This window comes from Oncorhynchus mykiss, chromosome 1 (genome assembly GCF_013265735.2).
Source record: "Oncorhynchus mykiss isolate Arlee chromosome 1, USDA_OmykA_1.1, whole genome shotgun sequence".
NCBI lineage: Eukaryota > Metazoa > Chordata > Actinopteri > Salmoniformes > Salmonidae > Oncorhynchus > Oncorhynchus mykiss.
This window is the reverse complement of record NC_048565.1, coordinates 73,359,853-73,380,190: the sequence shown is the minus strand read 5'-3', so window position 1 is coordinate 73,380,190 and position 20,338 is coordinate 73,359,853. Positions and strand designations below refer to the sequence as shown.

Here is a 20,338-nt window from a genome sequence, read left to right as displayed (position 1 = left end):
CAGCATCATGCTGTGCTTATGTTTTTCAGCAGCAGGGACTGAGAGACTAGTCAGGATTAAGAGAAAGGTGAACGGAGCAAAGTACAGAGAGATCCTTGACGAAAACCTGCTCCAGAGTGCTTAGGACCTCAGACTGGGACAAAGGTTCACCTTCCAACAGGACAACAACCCTAAACACACAGCCAAGACAACGCAGGAGTTGCTTTGAGACAAGTCTCTGAATGTCTTTGAGTGGCCCAGCCAGAGCCTGGACTTGAACCCAATCGAACCCAAGCTCATCATTAAGCTTGGAACCTGGGTCTGAACCCCGCCCTGTGCAACTGGGTTCTGGACTTCCTGATGGGCCGCCCGCAGGTTTTAAAGGTAGGAAACAACACCTTCACTTCGCTGATCCTCAACACAGGGGCCCCACAAGGGTGAGTGCTCAGCCCCCTCCTGTACTCCCTGTTCAACCATGACTGCGTGGCCATGCAAGCCTCCAATTCAATCATCAAGTTTGCAGACGACACAACAAGTAGTAGGCCTGATTACCAACAATGACGAGACAGCCTACAGGGAGGAGATGCCCTGGGAGTGTGGGGCCAGGAAAATAACCTCTCACTCAATGTCGACTAACCAAAGGAGCTGATCGTGGACTTCAGGAAACAGCAGAGGGAGCACGCCCCTATCCACATCGATGGGACTGCAGTGGAGCAGGTGGAAAGCTTCAAGTTCCTCAGCATACACGTACACTGATGATCTGAAATGGTCCTCCCACACAGACAGTGTGGTGAAGAAGCCGCAAACAGCGCCTCTTCAACCTCAGGAGGCTGAAGAAATTTGGCTGGCACCTAAAACCCTCACAAACTTTTACAGATACACAATTGAGAGCATCCCGTCGGGCTGTATCACCACCTGGTATGGCAACTACACCGCCTGCAACCGCTGAGCTCTCCAGAGGGTGGTGCAATCTGCCCAACGCATCACCCGGGGCAAACTACCTGCCATCCAGGACACCTACAGCACCCGATGTCAGAGGAAGGCCAAAAAGATCATGAAGGACAACAACCACCTGAGTCACGGCCTGTTCACCTCGCTATTATCCAGAAGGCGAGGTCAGTACAGGTGCATCAACACTGGGACCGAGAGACTGAAAAACAGCTTCTATATCAAGGCCATCAGACTGTTAAATAGTCAGCACTAGGCGGCTTCCACACGGTTACGTAACTCTGCACCTTAGAGGCTGCTGCCCTATATACATATCACCAAATGGTTTTGGGAATGGTCAGAAAAAGTTAGTTGATCCACGGAGGCAAAAAGGACTATGTCAGAGTTTATTTCAATAGTAGAAAAGCTGCGAAATGGAGAGTTGAGAAGGGAGAGCCAGAAAAGTGTGCCTAATGTTTGGGAAAGATTTGGTGAAGTGGTAAAAGAGGATGATATTATGTGTGATGATTGTGAGGCACTATACAAATTTGACAGACAAGACAGGGACATCAGATAGGCCTATGGCACGTCAAAGGAACTGTAGCCTTCTGTTCAGATGGGTTAAATTGAAACTGAAATCTGGACACTCCGTAGGTTTATAACCTCTCACATAGTCTTAATATTAACTTCTGCAGAATTAAGCATTTGTTGCAGTAAAAGTATACACTAAGTGTAGGCTAAATTTTGACTTGGGAACAGGAGTGGAGAAATATGATTTCTGTCTTTCAGCATCTTGAGATAATGAGTGTGCAGTTAGATACCATCTGTAGAGGTGATATCTATACTGACCAAAAATATAAATGCAACATGCAACAATTTCAAGGATTTTACTGAGTTACAGTTCAAATGAGGAAATCAGTCAATTTAAATAAATTAATTTGACCCTAATCTATGGATTTCACATGACAGGGCAGGGTCGCAGCCATGGGCATGTGCCCACCCACCTACTCCTGTTTCATCAGCTGTCTGGTTTTTAATGGCCTTCAATTGTCCCCAGCACAAAGTGCACCTGTGTAATGATCATGCTGTTTAATCTGCTTCATGATATGCCACACCTGTCAGGTGGGTGGATTATTTTGGCAAAGGATAATTGTTCACTAATAGGGATGTAAACAAATGTGTGCACAAAATGAGAGGATATAAAGTTTTTGTGTGTGTGGAAAGATTGTGATCTTTCAACACTTAACATGTTGCATTTATATTTTTGTTCAGTATATATAGGCATCATAAAGCTGCTAGTATTTCAACTAGGCTACATAAAATATGCATCCAAGCCGAACTTAAATCTTATCAAAACACATTAGGTCGTTTACACAGCTTTCTATTTGCTTACAACCAGTCAAACTGATGTCATTTGGAAATTTTGCTTTGAAAATCTTGCCCATTTCTTTAGAGTTATTGCATTCTCCCCTCGGTCCCTAAATGTCTTTGCTCCACAAAAGAAGCAGAGATCACAGCAGTGGCTTGTGTTCATGGATGCCAAGGAAGGCCAGGCTTCCCCCCAAAAAAATTATGCAAGGGAAGCCAGCGATCATTTGGCCTCCGTTGATATAAAAAAAAAGAAAATACAGCCAATCAGCGTTGAGCTCAACTGTGAATGGTCTTGGCGCACCAAAGACAGTTTGGATATGGCTTCATTCCAATCACATCGAGAGCATATGTCACTGACAGAAACTCGTTATTGTTTTCAAATCATTTTTTATTATGAACACAAATACAAAAAAACTGAAATATACAAACAAGAGTACATAAACCTAACAGTATTACATATCAAGATTAATTTTCAATTTGTTAAGAACTTTTATGGTGCATATTGCTTTTTTGTTTTTACATTTACTGATAATTTCAAAATAAAATGTAAATTCTATCTTAAATAATGTGAAAAGGGGTTTGTTTTCTGCCCACTTCATTTTATGGACAAGGAATCTTCCATTAAAGATAAACAAATTAACAATGCAAGTTAAATCAGGGTCCATATCATTTGTTTCAAAATAAAACATAATATCAGAGTCTTTCAAATTAACATTAATAGTTGTTTCTTTTAAAATAAAATATTCTAACAGAAACTCGTTATGCATCTCATTGTGTTGTTGTCCCCCAGTGGCTAGCTAGCTAGCTAAAATTGTCCCTTTCCTAAATTAGCCATGGATGGAGATAGGGGTTTTACTTGATTCTCCGTGTTGGCCAATTATTATAACGGCGATTCTGATCCAACCATTAATTCATACATTGTTGTGCCCCTGGTCTGAGAGGATGGAAGTTCAATATGTAGCTAGATCTAGAAGGCTAATGTTAACTAGCTAATGTTGCCCATGAAAGGAAGTTAGCCTAGGGAGCAAACTTTTTAGCCAGGTAGCCTAAGACAAAAAAATAAGTGTGTAATGTATGACAGTGATAGACCATTTATTCAACATGAAAGAGAGGAAGATGACATTGGCGTTTCTCTACAAGTAGGGTGAGTCTCTCTCTCACACACACACACACACACACACACACACACACACACACAGAAATCATAACCATGGACAGCCACATCATATTTAGCTTAAGTTGATTGGACTAAATTGTTTTTTATATATTTTAGTGGTCACTGTATTAAACTAAATATAGGTGATTTCATGATGTTGAAGTTGAAATGGTGCTGGAATAGTTGAGGCAGCTCATGTTTTCTTTGCGACTAGCGGTAACTCTCTGGTTCTAAATCAATAGGCTAGTTGTTTAGTGATCCAAAAAATGTCAGAAACATTAACTTGCTTGACCATGCTGTAGGTCATTTAACTGTTTGTTACATTAAATATGCTTTGTGAACTTCACCGGACAGAGGTTGCGTTCCGGTTTTGTGATGAAGCAAAGGTTTGGTTGAATTTATTATGCCACTGTGTCTTATTGTCTTGGCCTTAGGCCTCTAGCCTATAGCACGGTCGCAAGAACAAAAAACAATGCAAATATCACAACACAGGTTGTAATGTGGGATTTTTTTCTGGCTTGGCTTCCCCAGTGATTTTAACCATGCACCGCTACTGGATCACAGAGAACTTCAACTTCATTCTATCAATTTATGAAATTATTCTGGTGAGCAAGAGTTGATTTAGTCTTCAAAATATAATTACATAAGAGAAGCTGCATGTTACTAATTATAGACAAGTTGACTAACAAATAGCCTACAAAATGTTGGAAATTATAAGCGGAAACGACTAAATCTGCCCAAAAATCTTTCCGCAATCTGATCATAGCCTATACCGCATTTTCTATATTAGAGGGTTAGGGTTGGGGGCAGGCCTCAGCTTTTCACTTTATCACATATAAACACATCTGTCTGGTGGTTGCGGATGGGTTATTAGCAATTGAGTGCGGGTGAACAAACAGCTGACCCGCAACACCACTACCAAGTAGCTATTTGGTTAACTATTTAGCAGTTTATGGCTTAGAAGTTTATGGTAGAAGCTGTTCATGGTCCTGTTGGTTCCAGACTTTGCATCTGTACCGCTTGCCGTGTGGTAGCAGAGAGAACAGTCTATGACTTGGGTGGATGGAGTATGACAATTTTAATAGCGCCCGACCATATGGGATTTTTGGATCTGATTTTAGAGCAATATATCTGAATATTTCAATTATTATAGCTGGAATGAAAACAAAATGGTGTATTTCTAGAACATTAATGTAAGCGCCACATAACATTTAGGAGCACCAGGAAGACAAGGTTTTTGTATGGGGGAAAACTGATTCTAGTGAAAGTTAGATAAACTGCACTGATTCCAGAAAAAAAAGTTGACTTAGGCTCTGACTGAAGACTGAGCTGCCCCATGCTAGCCAGCTGGAAAACAATTACATATTTTTCAATGTACATTTTTCAATGTATTGGTATTTAGATATGTTTTCATAGATTGTAAAACTGTAGCCACTGAAGTAATTGCTATACAGGGTCATTGGGACGTCCCTACCCCCCATTGAAGCGAAAGGTGAATTTGGACTTGTCCCTGACAAGTGACAACCCAAACATCAAAACGTAGCTACGAAGCGCTACTTTGTAACCTGGTGTTTTTTTAGTGTCTCTGGAAACATTTAAATGACAGAGCTTGAGGAATACCCTTCGCCAAAACCAAATATAACACACGAGATTTCGCGGGCTTCACTAAAGGGCTGTAACGTTAATGTTACCTTGTAGTCTGAACGTTCAGCATGGCACTTGCTTTACATTTGGGCATAACATAATTTTTTTTGTCATGTCACTTCACATAAACAGTATATGGCCAGTGCGCATGTTTTGCACTTTATAACTAAGATAGACTACGCTACAGTCTGTCGTTTCCAATGGGAACAATGAGTCCCAGTGGGCAGAGCCTAGCAAGAGCTGTTATAGCAAGCGTTTGCAATAACTCAGTGTGCAATAACTCAATTCATCTTTACACTCCTAAACAACGCATTTTTTTTATTTGACTTTGACAAAAGATAAAGTCTACAAACCTTTGTCCACCTTGTTCGTAACATATTTTAGTTTTGGGAACAGAAAACTGTACTGAGTGACAAAATGTGCAGAATGCCGGACAAAATCCATCTCGTTCCATCTTCTCCCACTGCCGGCCAATGCTTCAGATTTAGTGAAATATCTGTGGTTATCGTGTCCAGTTTTGCTGTAGACCGCCAAGGCAAGATAGGCTTATAGCAATGCAAAGAGTGCCCTCTTCAGGACAAATAATAAAATGCAACAATAAAGTCAAATTCTATGAAGAACGGCTTTTTCCCCTAGCGTTTCTCCACATTTTATATAGGTCCTTTTCGGTAGATTAAATGCCAATAAAAATACATCCATATAAGGTTAATATCGGCCTGGCTCAAATTTGTAGGGCCTTCCTCTGATACTGCCCGTTATAGGGGTCCTGTGTGGCAGGGAGCTCGCCCCAGTGATGCTCTGGGGTATCAGTCAAACCTCTGTCACTGAGTAGGCTGATACCCCATTTTATGGATACACAATCCATAGGTACGGCAGTACAGTCACATATGAATGTCAATATGTACAATAGGCTGAATAGTGAGGTGAATTCCCACTAAGAGCTACAATGCTAATGTAACCTGTGCTATACTGCACCGCTGTAACTCTGCGTTAGTACTTAGTAACTTCACATAGTACTTTAACAACTGTTACACTAATATGCGTGTAAACTCTTCGCAGTTGTGTTCTGTGGGTGTCACTGAGTAGACTGATAACCCATTTCATGAATTCACAATCCATAAGTACGTGAAATATAACTATGACCCCAATGCAATTCTTAAATCAATACATCCACAGTGCGATTTCATACAGATTATATTTTTCGAAATCAAATTAACTAATTATTGTCATTTGTTAATATTCCAAACTTGTTCAGCATTATCTAGTTCAATTATGTCATAATTCCGCTATTTGTATCCGTTTGCATCACTTTTAATAAGGAACTTTTTATTTTGAAGGCGAACCGCAAAGTCCACTATTGTGGCTAGTCGTTATTGTAGCTAGCTTCACATAGGTCAAAACCACCTACCCACGAAAACAACCCCAAACCACCCCGACTAACGTTACGTTCAACGGTATTGCATTTATATCGTCTACCCATCGGAATATAAGGGAACCTAAAACGATTTATTTTGAAATTAAGAATATTTTTCATGTAATAATGTACGCCGGATAGCTACGCCACATTCCTCTGATAGCTACAAGTCGCCAATGTGATGTTATATGCGGTAAGTGTCAACTAGCTGACGTTACAAAGTAGCAAGTACAAGAAACCACAATTTATACATTATCGGGCTACACCATCTATTTTGTATCAGTTGTCATGCTTGCAATTCGTCTCTTTATCTAGCTAGCTATTTAACTAGATTTGTTGCATTGCCTGACTAGCTAACTAACATGTTATTCGAGCTAGCTAACACCCCTGTTTAATCTCTTTAACCTGATATTGTCAGTTAGCTAGCTAGCTCGCGATGACAAACGCACCAACCGTTCGGTCAAATGAAGAATCTGTGGCCCTTTTAACTCTTGACTAAACTGGAAGCTGTTGCTGGCTGTCATTTCCATTTAATATCTGGTAGCTAACAGGCTAAAGAAAGCCAGCTTGTTTTAGCAAACTATAACTTGCTATTTTTAGCAGCTTAGTTTAAGCCACACATGCAATGACTGGAGGAAATAAATGGACACCATAAACTCTGTTACTCAGTGGGGTAAAGTACTTAAGTAAAAATACTTTAAGTCTGCACTTCGTTATTTATATTTTTGACAATTTACTTAACTACACTCCTAAAGAAAATAATGTACTTTTTTTAATCCATACGTTTTCCCTGACACCCAAAATTACTTGTTACAATTTGAATGCTCAGCAGGACAGGAAAATGAACCAATTCACGAGCATATCAAGAAAACTTCCATGGTCCATTCTCTAATCTGGTGGACTGACTAAACACAAATGCTTTGTTTGTAAATTATGTCTGAGTGTTGGAGTGTGCCCCTGGCTAACCGTAAATGAAAAAACGAGAAAATGGTGCCATCTGGTTTGTTTAATATAGGGAATGACAATTGGGTACTTTTTCCATCACTGGTTACACCATACTTGATCTAGCTACCTGCAATTGTCTGTGTTGCAGTCTGATCAATTTGACCCAGTTTGTTACCTTGCTGTGACTGTTGAGTTAGTCTGATTTAATCAGGCTGTAATTAATTCACAATTAATTGTTATATAGGATACAGCCTGAAACTAATGCCTGCCAAATCGTGTAAATGTTCCTTACAAGCCACAATGTTTTATACAATTACATTTTAACTTACTCTACCTGTTATCTGTGTGGGTTGTTCTTAAATGTCTCGACATTTGAGACAAAATATTCACAGTATTGTTTGCCTGACTTTTCAGAGAGCTGGTAGGTTTTATATTGACTATTCAGTTCTACTTCATACCTATCAGACCATCAGTATGGTTGAAAGTATAGATTATATCCCTCGTGCTTCTCGTGCTCCGCACAGGTCGAGTTGGTTGCTGGATCGAATCCCTGAGCTGACAAGGTACAAATCTGTTGTTCTTCCCTGAACAAGGCAGTTAACCCACTGTTCACCAGTAGGCCATCATTGTAAATAAGAATTTGTTCTTAACTGACTTGCCTAGTTAAATAAAGGGTTAGCTGCAGAGGCTGTGGCTTGAGGGTCATCAAGCTCTAGCCTAGCTAAGGCTGCACACAGGACAGCGCGTGGTGAGGCAGAGCTTCCTTCTGACTCTGCGTGATCCGAGGCTTGGAATGACTCCTCTGACCCATCTTTAGCGTTCACAGTATGGGTAAACAACACTGGTTGGCACCTCCACCATGTTGTGCGTCATCACCCTGGTCACTAAAGTGCCGGTTAGATGCCAGAGTGGAGAGCCGGTCATCATCATCACGGCTATCTGTGTCCTTTGTTGCATCCCCCATGCTGGAGGGTGTGCTAGAGAGCCCCGACTCAGGGGGCTTGAAGGAATGCAAAAGCGTTTTTAGCTTCTCTATCTCAGAAGATAAGTAATCGATCTTACGAGTGAGGCTATTACTCCTTTTTTTTTACAGGTGAAGGGGGCGGGGGGCATCGGTTTCATGGGCTTTCCCTCTTTTTGTGGCCTTGGATGGGTCCTGGCGAACAATGCCAGACGCTGGTAAATTATCTGTGAAAACAAGGCCCTCTACTCTGGCTAGCCGCGCTTCTCTCACCTTCACAGGCAGGATGGCACAGTTACTGGTCAGAAAGGGCTTCAGGTGGTCAACACCTAGAGAGGTGGGGCACAGGTCATGACCATCTTCTACTTGTAGTTCAGCCACAAGAGGATCAGCCATGCATGCCCAGCATCATTTTGATCGGGTGTTCTCTCAGCTCAGAATGTGTAGAAGAAAATTATAAAATCTTTATTTTGGAATACTGATTTAATCAAATGAACTAGTAAAATAGTAACCGGAGACTGTATACAACAGCTACCACAATACACAGTAAGGGTAGAGAGTTACAATAATCTGGTGGGAGTTGTACAGCACCTGCAAAATAATTTTGGGTGAGCCTACTGTAGTTATGACCACAGGGCTAGAGCAGCAGAGATACAGTACCAGTCAAAAGTCTGGACACACCTACTCATTTCAGGGTTTTTCTTTATTTGTACTATTTTCTACATTGTAGAATAATAGTTAAGACAAACTATGAAATAACACTTATGGAATCATGTAGTAACCAAAAAAGTGTTAAACAAATCTAAATATATTTTATATTTAAGATTCTTCAAAGTAGTCACCCTTTGCCTTGATAGCTTTGGACAATCTTGTCACCTGGAATGGGTTTCAATTAATAGCTGTGCCTATATTTTCGTAATGCTTTGGAACCAATCAGTGACAAGGTAGGGGTGGTATACAGAAGATAACCCTAATTTGGTAAAATAACAAGTCCAAATTATGGCAAGAACAGCTCAAATAAGCAAAGAGAAATGACAGTCTATCATTACTTTAAGACATGAAGGTCAGTCAATATGGAAAATTGTGCAGTCGCAAAAACCATCAAGCGCTATGATGACACTGGCTCTCATGAGGACTGCCACAGGGAAGGAAGACCCAGAGTTACCTCTGCTGCAGAGGATAAGTTCATTGGAGTTACCAGCCTCAGAAATTGCAGCCCAATTAAATTCTTCAGAGTTCAAGTAACAGACACATGTCAACATCAACTGTTCAGATGAGTTGCGTGAATCAGGCCTTCATGGCCGTATTGCTGCAAAGAAACCATTAAAGGACACCAATAAGAAGAAGAGACTTGTTTGGGCCAAGAAACACGAGCAATGGACATTAGACCGGTGGAAATCTGTCCTTTGGTCTGATGAGTCCAAATGTTTGATTTTTGGTTCCAACCGCCATGTCTTTGTGAGACACAGAGTAGGTGAATGGATGATCTCTGTATGTGTGGTTCACACCATGAAAAATGGAGGAGATGGTGTGGGGGTGCTTTGCTGGTGACACTGTCTGTGATTTAATTTAGGATTCAAGGCACACTTAACCAGCATGGCTACCACAGCATTCTGCAGCGATACGCCATCCCATCTGGTTTGGGCTTAGTTGGACTATCATTTGTTTTCAACAGGACAGTGACCCAACATGCCTCCAGGTTGTATAAGGGCTATTTGACCAAGAAGGAGAGTGATGGAGTGCTGCATCAGATGACCTGGCCTTCACAATCACCAGACCTCGACTCAATTGAGATAGTTTGGGATGAGTTGGACCGCCGAGTGAAGGAAAAGCAGCCAACAAGTGCTCTGCATATGTAGGAACTCCTTCAAGACTGTTGGAAAAGCATTCCAGGTGAAGTTGGTTGAGAGAATGCCAAGTGTGCAAAGCTGTCAAGGTAAGGGGTGGCTACTTTGAAGAATATAACATGTATTTTGATTTGTTTGACACTTTTGTTTAGTTACTACATGATTCCATATGTGTTATTTCATAGTGTTGATATCTTCACTATTACTCTACAATGTAGAAAATAGTAAAAATGAAGAAAAACCCTGGAATGAGTAGGTGTGTCCAAACTTGTGACTGACCCTCTGAAAGCTTGCACCCTCAACAAGGAGATTGTAGGGCGCGATCACGAGTAAAAGCTTCAGAACAGCAAGATGGCTTTTACTCAACCTATTTCCTGGTTCTGAAGAAAGATGGAGGGTTCCGTCCAGTTCTGCATTTAAAATGATTAAATGTTCGCCTTCCAGGGCCAGGTATACCAGTTTGTGGTATTACCCTTCAAGTCTCTCCCTGGCTCCTCGCATCTTCAGAAGATGCATAAGCGCAGCCCTGAGCTCTCTCCACCTACAGGGTAGATTCTTATTTATCTCGACGACTGGCTCATCTGCGCCCCCCCATCGTGAGGGTGTGGCCAAGGGCACAGGGTTGACACTGAACCACGTCACCACACCTGGTCTTACCGTGAACAATGAAAAGAGGAACTTCATACCAAGCCAATTGGTCACCTTTGTCATGGCTCTGAACTCCTGCACTATGAGGGCATGTATAACACCTCAACACGTGGCCAGCATTCTTCTTCTTATACGTTTCCTGTAATTCTTGACCAGGTTTGCACACACTGCAGCAGGGTTTTTGGCCCACTCCTCCATACAGACCTTCTCCAGATCCTGCAGGTTTCGGGGCTGTCGCTGGGCAATACAGACTTTCAGCTCCCCCCAAAGATTTTCTATTGGGTTCAGGTCTGGAGACTGGCTAGGCCACTCCAAGACCTTGAGATGCTTTTTACGGAGCCACTCCTTAGTTGCCCTGGCTGTGTGTTTCGGGTCGTTGTCATGCTTTAAGACCCAGCCATGACCCATCTTCAATGCTCTTACTGAGGGAAGGAGGTTGTTGGCCAAGATCTCGCGATACATGGCCCCATCCATCCTCCCCTCAATACGGTGCAGTCATCCTGTCCCCTTTGCAGAAAAGCATCCCCAAATAATGATGTTTCCACCTCCATGCTTCACGGTTGGGATGGTGTTCTTGGGGTTGTACTCATCCTTCTTCTTCCTCCAAACACGGCGAGTGGAGTTTAGACCAAAAAGCTCTATTTTTGTCTCATCGGACCACATGACCTTCTCCCATACCTCCTCTGGATCATCCAGATGGTCATTGGAAAACTTCAGATGGGCCTGGACATGCGCTGGCTTGAGCAGGGGGACCTTGCGTGCACTGCAGGATTTTAATCCATGACGGCTTAGTGTGTTACTAATGATTTTCTTTGAGACTGTGGTCCCAGCTCTCTTCAGGTCATTGACCAGGTCCTGCCGTGTAGTTCTGGGCTGATCCCTCACCTTCCTCATGATCATTGATGCCCCACGAGGTGAGATCTTGCATGGATCCCCAGACAGAGGGTGATTGACCGTCATCTTGAACTTCTTCCATTTTCTAATTATTGCGCCAACAGTTGTTGCCTTCTCATCAAGCTGCTTGCCTATTGTCCTGTAGCCCATCCCAGCCGTGTGCAGGTCTACAATTTTGTCCCTGATGTCCTTACACAGCTCTCTGGTCTTGGCCATAGTGGAAAGGTTGGAGTCTGTTTGATTGAGTGTGTGGACAGGTGCAGTTAATACAGGTAATGAGTGGAGAACAGAAAGGCTTCTTAAAGAAAAACTACCAGGTCTGTGAGAGCTGGAATTCTTACTGGTTGGTAGGTGATCAAATACTTATGTTGTGCAATAAAATGCAAATTAATTACTTAAAAATCATACAATGTACAGTTGAAGTGTACCTATGATAAAAGACCTCTACATGCTTTGTAAGTAGGAACACTGCTGATTTTGCAGGTTATCAAATACTTGTTCTCCCCACTGTAGATGCCTTAACAACCCACATGGCCAGAGGGCCTACTGTATGCTTTCCTTCCAACCCCCCTGTTCTTAGCAATGCTGCACAGGGTCTCTCAGGCTCAGCACAGTCTGCTGCTTGAAGCCCCCAGATAGCCAGCGAGATCCTGGTTTCCAACCCTCCTCAGTCTTCTGGAGGGAGAGCCATGGCAGCTCCCTCAGACAGGACCTGCTCTCACAGTTAGACGGCAGGATATGGCATCTCTGACCAGACCACCTACAGCTATGGGTGTGGCCTTTGAAGAGCTTGACCCTCTACTGATCAGCTGTGACTCTTCTATTATCGAGACGTTACAGAATGCCAGAGCCCCATCGACCAGGAAGATGTATGCTGTTTGCTGGAAGCTGTTTATTGAATGGTGCTCTACCAGGGCAGAGCTTCCTTCAGAAACTATTGTACTCAAGGGCCTCCCGGGTGGCACAGTGGTTAAGGGCGCTGTACTGAGATGGATAGTAGCTACTAAAAACAATTGGATACCACGAAATTGGGGAGAAAAAGGGGTAAAAAAAAAAAAACGATTGTACTCCGGTCGCTCTGCCTCTACCTTGAAGGTGTATGCCTCAGGCATATTGGCTAACCATTTACACATCGATGGAAAATTGTCAGGGACCCACTACCTCATCTGCCAATTAAGAGGTTAGTAGTGCTATTCCTCGTGACCTTGTTGGTATGAGTCATCCGTACTTTCAACCATACGAACGAATGTAACTATGGTTCTACGAATACCTGGAAGACCGTCAGTACTTTCCTGTCACTCTGAATCTTTTGATGAGAAAATTCTCTTAGACAGTGCGTGGTCGGTCTGATGTACTGTTTTATATGAAACGCAGAGGCAAGACCTCCCACGCTGTCACGTCACCGGCGTGACATTGTTGTTATTATTACTCGACCTGCTCGGCGCGCCAGGGATATAATCCATACTTTCAACTGTACTGACGGTCTTCCAGGTCCGTAGTTACATTTGTAACTTCCGTTTTCTCTCATCAATAGCTAGTGCAACCAAGCAGGCATGTCATAAAAATGGTACAGTGCCTTCAGAAAGTATTCATACCCTTGCTTTATTCCACATTTTGTTACAACCGGATTTCAAAATTGATTAAATATATTTTTTTCTCACCCATCTGCACACAATACCCTATAATAATAGTGATAACATGTTTTTAGAAATTTCAGCAAATTTATTTCACTTTTTAAAATGTAAAAAATAAATAAACAAACAAAAAACAGGTTGATTGTTCTCCATCCTCCCCTGATTCAGAATCTACAATTTTATTGTCATGGCATGCTTGGTTCAATAGCTATTGGCGAGAGAACGGAATATCCCATGCAAATCTAACTTTACCTGGTGCCAAACCAACCATATACCGGCTGGGTCTCTAAAAAAACACTTTCCTTCAACTTTCTGGTGTGTACCATGATTTTGCAGGCATTCGTTTCAGGCTGTATATAGCAATTAATTGTGTATTACAGCCTGATTAATGAGACTAAGGTTGAGTAGGCATACTAAGGAGCTACTTTTCAGTATGAACTCACTATGCCTTGTGAAAGTGTAGTGGTTGCAAAGATACATCAACAAACAGATTTACAGCCATCTAGATACAGTTGAAGTTGAAAGTTTACATACACCTTAGCCAAATGCATTTAAACTCAGTTTTTCACAAATCCAGACTTTATAATCAGAGTAAAAATTCCCTGTCTTAGGTCAGTTAGGAACACCACTTTATGTTAAGAATGTGAAATGTCAGAATAATAGTAGAGATTTATTTCAGCTTTTATTTTTTTCATCACATTCCCAGTGGATCAGAAGTTTACATACACTCAATTAGTATTTGGTAGCATTGCCTTTAAATTGTTTAACTTGTGTCAAACGTTTCGGGTAGCCTTCCACAAGCTTCCCACAATAAGTTGGGTGAATTTTGGCCCATTCCTCCTGACAGAGCTGGTGTAACTGAGTCAGGTTTGTAGGCCTCTTTTCTTGCACATGCCTTTTCAGTTCTGCCCACAAATGTTCTATAGGATTGAGGTCAGGGCTTTGTGATGGCCACTCCAATACCTTGACTTTGTTGTCCTTAAGCCATTTTGCCACAACTTTGGAAGCATGCTTGTTGTCATTCTCCATTTGTAAGACCCTTTTGCAACCAAGATTTAACTTCCTGACTGATGTCTTGAGATGTTGCTTCAATATATCCACATACTTTACCTCCTCATGATGCCATCTATTTTGTGAAGGGCACCAGTCCCTCCTGCAGCAAAGCATGTGCCCCCCCCGTGCTTCACGGTTGGGATGGTGTTTTTCGGCATGCAAGCCTCCCCCTTTTTCCTCCAAACATAATGATGGTTATATATATTTTTTCCCCTCCAAGGATGAATCAGACTTGTGGAAGTCTACCATTTTTTTATCTGAGGTCTTGGCTTATTTTCTTTTGATTTTCCCATGATGTCAAGCAAAGAGGCACTGAGTTTGAAGGTAGGCCTTGAAATACATCCACAGATACACCTCCAATTGACTCAAATGTTGTCAATTAGCCTATCAGAAGCTTCTAAAGTCATGACACAATTTTCTGTAATTTTCCAAGCTGTTTAAAGGCACAGTCAACTTGGTGTATGTAAACTTCTGACCCACTGGAATTGTGATTAAGTGAAATAATCTGTCTGTAAACAAATGTTGGAAAAATGACTTGTGTCATGCACGAAGTAGATGTCCTAACTAACGTGCCAAACTATAGTTTGTTAACAAGGAATTTGTGGAGTGGTTGAAAAATGAGTTATAATGACTCTAAATGTATGTAATCTTCTGACTTCAGCTGTATATCTCACAATTCTTTGACTTGCAAGTTGCCACAGTGTTTTTTGTTTGCTCAATGTATGGTCCAGTATAATCATGATTTAACTGATTTGACTGACTCTTTTCATGGTTTGAATGTAGAGAGGACATGAGGCATGTAAGTTCAGTCAGAGAGTGTGTGACCTGATTTACTATTAGTTACCATGAAGCTTCTCTAAATGGTCCTCCACCTTGGGGAGAGAGAAGTAAACATCAACACAGATATTTTTACACATGCTTTTGAAGAGCATATAGCAGGCTATGAATGCTGCCAGGCAACCTCTGAAGTATGAAAATAAAATCAACAATAGAAAGCAGCCCTGAGGACTTCCAAACTGTGTGCAAATGTCCAGAGAAAGGGAGAGGCTAGAATGAAAATGTGAGGTTTGGTTTCAAAAAGGGGGAAAGGTCATGGTGCTGTTCTTGTGAAAGCACTTATTATTACCAAAGATACTTCCTACTCTTGAGGGATGATACAATTACAAATGTGTAAGGGGTCAGGGCATTATGTCAATGAACACAACAATTAATTGTTTTTTTATTGTTGTCAGTATGGCCAGTTCACTTTGCAAAGGAATTATCTTTGCCAAGCATGTCTATGGACAAGCAGATGAGTTCAAAGCAGACAAGACAAGTCTGTTTTGTGTGCTTGCAGAAACAAGATTGCTGTATTTTGGATTCAAACTGAAGGCTTCTTGATTTTAGCAAACCAACATTTTCACACAGCTCTTTGACAAGAGTTGTTATATCAACTTATTTTGGGAGTTATGGCTTTGCTTACTGAAAGCCTATACATTTATTTCTTATGTAGGCTATGAGGTAAATGTGACCCTTCCTACCTCGGTCTGTATGCATACTCTGAACCACATGATGGCAATGACTTCACTCTGTTCCTCTCCATGCATAATTAGAAACGCATGAAGTTCTACCAACACTCACATGATATGCCCAAGTTTGTCTGGCTAGCAACTAGTCTTGGAGTTCTAGTGCACTTGGATCTATGTTGAGTACTTGGATCTATGTTGAAAGAGGATATATCCCATCTAATGTTTACATCTGAAGATCTGAGTCGTACGTACATTTAGGGCATTTCCATGTAAAAGGACCCATGAGCACCAACGTGAAGTTCATTGGAATATGTCAAATTGGGTGTCAAATGAAAACTAATACACAACTTTAAAATATCTAACGTCACTGAACCTCTCACATTAAACGACCGTCTTTCCTGTAGTTTTTCGTCTTTCCAACGTAGTGGTGCACACACTAAGCAATGTATCACAGATGGGGGGATTCACACACTACAAGATTCTTCAATTGGTTGTCAGGATTCTCGATACCACACTGTCTCATGAAAACAATGTGATTTAGATTGTTAACATAGCTAGAACAAGCTGTGGCTCAAAGCAGCCTCATAAACATTATCAGTCAGACGTTCACGCTTGCCATACAGAGTTTAAATATCTAGCCATTAAATGTTGAATAGAAAAAACATTGCTTGTGAACTTCAGAGCTGTAATAATTTGACACTTTGTACTTGCTTTTAAAACCTCTTAGGGATAGGGGGCAGTATTTTCACATCCGGATGAAAAGCGTGCCCAAAGTAAACTGCCTGTTACTCAGGCCCAGAAGCTAGGATATGCATATAATTGGATAGAAAATAATCTAAAGTTTCTAAAACTGTTAAAATAATGTCTAAGTATAACAGAACTGATTTGGCAGGTGAAACCCCGAGGACAAACCATCCAGGGGAAAAAAACTTGAGGTCATAGTATTTCCCAATGGGTTTCTATGGGAAGCCCTATTTAATAGGAACCTGGTTGCAGTTCCTATGGCTTCCACTAGATGTCAACAGTCTTTAGAAATTGTTCATTGTTTTCTTTTGAGAAATGAAGAAGTATGGCTGTTCTTTGTAAGTGTCACTCCAGGTGGACTCTCTGTTTTGGTGCGCATGAACTGGAAACCGCTTCACGTTGTTTTTATCCGGTATTGGAAACAGTTTATCCCGTCCTTCAATTTTATCGATTATTTATGTTTTAGGATTCTTGAGGTTGGATTAGGAACGTTGTTTGAAATGTTTGTACCAAGTTTACAGGCAACTTATTAGATACTTTGTAGCCGTGTTGGGCGAGTTGGAACCGGTGTATTTCTGAATCAAACGCACCAAATAAATTGACATTTTGGGGATATCAAGGAATTTATCGAACAAAATGACCATTCATTGTGTCACTGAAACATTTGGGATTGCAAAAAGAAGATCTTCAAAGGTAAGGCATTTATTATATTGTTATTTCTGACTTTTGTGTCGCCACCTGTCTGGTTAAAAATTATTTTCATGTGTTTGTATGCGGGGCGCTGTCCTCAGATAATCGCATGGTCTGCTTTCGCTGTAAAGCCTTTTTGAAATCTGACACTGCGGCTGGATTAACAAGAAGTTAAGCTTTATTTTGATATATTACACTTTTATTTTCGTGAATCTTGAAAATTGATATTTCTGTAGTTTGAATTTGGCACTCTGCAACTTCACTGGATGTTGTCAAATCGATCTCGCAAAAGGGATTGGCGCGCAAAGGGATCACTAACAGGTTAACAAAAGCCAAACACATACTAGTAGTAGTCATCGCTCCTTCTCGAGAGTCTACACATTTTGGGTGATGCGATACAGCGTCATCTTGGCTTATTCTCTAGCGAGCTCTAATTGGCTATTGCTGATCACTGTTCTCAACTTTTCATTGCACATCTCGAGCTCAAGAACTACAAGAGCATTGCAGATTTTGTGCCGATATTTGGCACATCTTGGACAGCTCAAAGACTAGATCTGTAGTCAGATTGCGTCCCTGACCCGCTCACGTTAAACGTGTGTCATGGTCAAAATTATTGTCACCCCTGTTTTCAATACTCTAGCACCCACCCCTTGCGAGGATAACGACTCTAAAATGTCCTGGTAGCCTAGTTGGTGAAGTTCATGATGCTTAAGGTCAACAAAAAAAAGTTTTTTACCAAAACTGTTACCAAATGTTACAGCTGCACAGTTATTCTAGTGCTATTGTAAAATGTTCAGTGGGAATTGTTAAACTTTTTAAAATCAATTGTTTTTGTTTTGTAACATGGAATTGCCCTTTACTTTTTGAGACTTGGATGACTTAATTTGTTAATTTTGTTGAATGCCTTTTTTGTTTTGAAGAACTCCACAACAACACAGACTTGCATTCAGAAAACGATTCTCACAATTTTATTTTATATTTTTATTTCACCATTATTTAACCAGGTAGGCCAGTTGAGAACAAGTTCTCATTTACAACTGCGACCTGGCCAAGATAAAGCAAAGCAGTGCGACAACAACAGAGTTACCCATAAACAAACGTACAGTCATTAACACAAAATAAAATAAAAATCTATGTACAGTGTGTGCAAATGTAGGGAGGTAGGCAAAAAATAGGCCCTAGAGGTGAAAATAATTACAATTTAGCATTAATACTAGAGTGGTAGATGTGCAGATGATGATGTGCATGTAGAGATACTGGGGTGCAAGAGGGTAAGTAATAATATGGGGATGAGGTAGTCGGTTGTGCTATTTACAGATTGGCTGTGTACAGTGATCGGTAAGCTGCTCAGACAGCTGATGCTTAAAGTTAGAGAGGGAGATATTAGACTCGAGCTTCTGAGATTTTTGCAATTCGTTCCAGTCATTGGCAGCAGAGAACTGGAAGGAAATGCGGCCAAGGGAAGTGTTGGCTTTGGGGATGACCAGTGCAATATGCCTGCTGGAGTGCGTGCTACGGGTGGGTGTTTCTATGGTGACCAGCTTTACCTAGCAAAGACTTATAGATGACCTGGAGCCAGTGGGTTTGGTGACGGATATGTAGTGAGGGCCAGCCAACGAGAGCATACAGGTTGCAGTGGTGGGTAGTATATGGGGCTTTGGTGATAAAATGGATGGCACTGTGATAGACTACATCCAGTTTGCTGAGTAGAGTGTTGGGGGCTATTTTGTAAATTACATTGTTGAGGATCGGTAGGATATAGTCAGTTTTACGAGGGTATGTTTGGCGGCATGAGTGAAGGAGGCTTTGTTGCGAAATAGGAAGCCGATTCTAGATTTCATTTTGGATTGGAGATGTGAGTCTGGAACGAGAGTTTACAGTCTAACCAGACACCTAGGTATTTGTAGTTCACATATTTTAGGTCAGAACCGTCCAGAGTAGTGATGCTAGTTGGGCGGGAGGGTGCGGGTAGCAATCGGTTGACGAGCATGCACTTAGTTTTACTAAGCATTTAACCTCTCTGGGATATGTGGGACGGTATCATCACAGAAAAACACAGCCATTTTTTTCCAGCCAAAGAGAGAAGTCACAAAAAGCACAAATAGAGGTAAAATTAATCACTAACCTTTGATGATCTTCATCAGATGACACTCATAGGACTTCATGTTACACAATAAAAGGACACCCCCGGACAGGGCCAAACAGGAAGGATATAACCCCACCCACTTTGCCAAAGCACAGCCCCCACACCACTAGAGGGATATCTTCAACCACCAACTTACCATCCTGAGACAAGGCTGAGTATAGCCCACAAAGACCTCCGCCACGGCACAACCCAAGGGGTGACCAAGGATGAATCAACCCACTCAGGTGACGCATCCCCTCCAGGGACGGCATGAGAGAGCCCCAGTAAGCCAGTGACTCAGCCCCTGTAATAGGGTTAGAGGCAGAGAATCCCAGTGGAAAGAGGGAAACCGGCCAGGCAGAGACAGCAAGGGCAGTTCGTTGCTCCAGAGCCTTTCCGTTCACCTTCCCAATCCTGGGCCAGACTACACTCAATCATATGACCCACTGAAGAGATGAGTCTTCAGTAAAGACTTAAAGGTTGAGACCGAGTTTGCGTCTCTGACATGGGTAGGCAGACCGTTCCAGAAAAATGAGCTCCAGCTGTTTAACTAGAAATTCTAGGGACAATTAGGACGCCTGCGTCTTGTGACCGTAGCATACGTGTAGGTATGTTGCTCTGTTATAATCTCCACCCGGCACAGCCAGAAGAGGACTGGCCTGGTTCCTCTCTAGGTTTCTTCCTAGGTTTTGGCCTTTCTAGGGAGTTTTTCCTAGCCACCGTGCTTCTACACCTGCATTGCTTGCTGTTTGGGGTTTTAGGCTGGGTTTCTGTACAGCACTTTGAGATATCAGCTGA

At 41.7% G+C, this 20,338-nt stretch overlaps 1 protein-coding gene across 1 annotated transcript in view; it reads left to right on the top strand.

Moving 5' to 3' along the window:
- The first annotated feature begins 6,453 nt into the window (after window positions 1–6,453).
- Window positions 6,454–20,338, top strand: part of LOC110528949 (phosphatidylcholine:ceramide cholinephosphotransferase 1) — a 50,286-nt gene continuing 36,401 nt past the window's right edge. Inside the window, exon 1 of the mRNA XM_021611119.2 lies at window positions 6,454–6,684. The gene's annotated coding sequence lies outside the window, so the exon portion shown is untranslated. The remainder of the gene's footprint in view (window positions 6,685–20,338) is intronic.